The sequence below is a fragment of the Zingiber officinale genome, chromosome 5A, assembly GCF_018446385.1.
Source record: "Zingiber officinale cultivar Zhangliang chromosome 5A, Zo_v1.1, whole genome shotgun sequence".
In the NCBI taxonomy this organism is placed as follows: Eukaryota; Viridiplantae; Streptophyta; class Magnoliopsida; order Zingiberales; family Zingiberaceae; genus Zingiber; species Zingiber officinale.
This window is the reverse complement of record NC_055994.1, coordinates 25,411,919-25,414,026: the sequence shown is the minus strand read 5'-3', so window position 1 is coordinate 25,414,026 and position 2,108 is coordinate 25,411,919.

Here is a 2,108-nt window from a genome sequence, read left to right as displayed (position 1 = left end):
TATAGTCGTCGCTCGACTGCTGATTTGCTTCGCAAGGGCTTATTGTTGTCGCTTGGTTGTTATACTCATGCTCCAGGGTTCATAGTCACCGCTCGATTTTTATGCATCTCGCGCGGGTTTATAGCTACCGCTCACTTTAGGCAAGAGTTTATAGTCGCCATGCAACTTTTGATTGACGTAGATATGGGTTTATAGTCGCCGCTCGACTTAGCGTATGGCCGATAGGCCAAATAGTTTCGGACACTTGTTTTTTCGTTCATTATTCCCTGCATGGCTAACACAAATGCTATGACGGGTTACTCAACATATTCGCAAACCTCTAGCTCATTCTGCACAGTTGAAGAAAATTTGCACTCAAGGGTCGCGCAAGGGCTCGTCTATGTTCGTCTTCCAGATAATATACTCCCGACCTGAGCTTCTGATATTGGTGCAATATTCCCTAGGTCAAGGTTGACCTGGTTGACTGAGCTTGAATTGGTTCAAGCTCGAGTCTTGATGTTTGAGTTTCGATGTTTGACAATACAGATAATACATAGAGATTGCATTGCAGGTACAATTGTTCATGTGGGGAGATTGTGAAGGAGAGTCAAGTAGGTCAAGGTTGACTGGATACTTGACTGGAAAATCCTAGTGAGTGAAGCTAGGTGAAAGTCCTGGTGAGTGAAGCTAGGCAGTAAGGAAAGTCCTAGTGAGTGAAGCCAGGCAGAGGCGAAATCCTAATGAGTGAAGCTAGGCAGAAGGAAAGTCCTGGTGAGTGAAGCCAGACAGAGGAGAAGTCCTAGTGAGTGAAGCTAGGCAGAAGGGAAGTCCTGGTGAGTGAAGTCAGGCACAGGAAATCCAAATGAATCAAGGTTGATCGGACGTCTGGTGTTGGAAAGACCAAGTAGGTCAAAGGGATTGACCGGATACTTGGCACGAGGAAATCCAGATGGGTCAAGGTTGACCAAACATCTGGTGGAAGTTCAAGTGGGTCAAAGGGATTGACCAAACACTTGGTAAGGGAGTCCTAACAGGTCAAGGGTGACTAGATGCTAGGCATGAAGTACCGACAGGTCATGGAGGACCGTATGTTGGTTTGAGAGATGTTTGGACTTGATTTGGTAAGTCTCACATGGGCTGGATCGATCAACCGATCGATTGGCTCATGCCTAATCGATCGGTTGATCGATTGGGTGAGTCCCGTGGAAGGAGAACCTCCCAATCGATCAGTGGATCGATTGGGGAGAATTCCCGATCGTATAGAAAGTCTCCCAATCGATCGGCCGATCGATTGGGAGCTGCGACTTCGCGCGATAAGCCCTGAATCGATTGGTCGATCGATCCAGGCAATTCCAGAGAGTACAGAGGCACTCTAGATCGATCGGTCGATCGATCCAAAGCCTCCCTAATCGATTGAAAGCAATCCAATCGATTGGGATTCGACCATTGGCGCAGAATAAAGACGTTGGCATGTGATTTCGTCGAAAGAACTCTCAGCTTTCATCTCCGATCTTCACAGCGATTCCACAGGCTCTCCACAGAGTTCTCACCGCCAGATCTTGAAGGTTCTTGGAGGCATTTCCAAGTCAAGAGGCAGATCTACAGCAAGAAGAAGAAGCTAGGGTTAGAGTTTCTTGTGTAAACCGTGTAAGCTTTCCCTTGTATTTGCTTCTCTTTGTTTCTTGTTGTATTAAGAGTATTGTAGGACTTCTCCGCCTTCGGTAGTTACTGAAAAAGAGTATTTACATAGTGGAGGGTGCGTGAGTGTGTAGATCCTTGGACTAGTCACCTCTTCTTGAGGTGGATATCAAGTAAATCCCTAGTGTTAGTGTTGTGTATTTGTTTCTTTGTATTATCCGCTGCATTTCATCACAAAAAGCAAGCAACGACGAGCATAAGATCGCACCGAGCTATTCACCCCCCCCCCCCCCACCGTCTAGCTGTATTTTCGGTCCCAACAAGTGGTATCATAGCAAGGTTGCTCTTCACCGGAATCATCGCTGGAAGGGACAAAAAGCTAGAGGGTGAAGAAGTTAGAGCAATTCTACAAGTCGAAGACTTCATTCAAGAAGCTCAACTTCAAGATGGAATTCCAAGATGGACTTGGATTCTATACAAGGGTGCCTCCA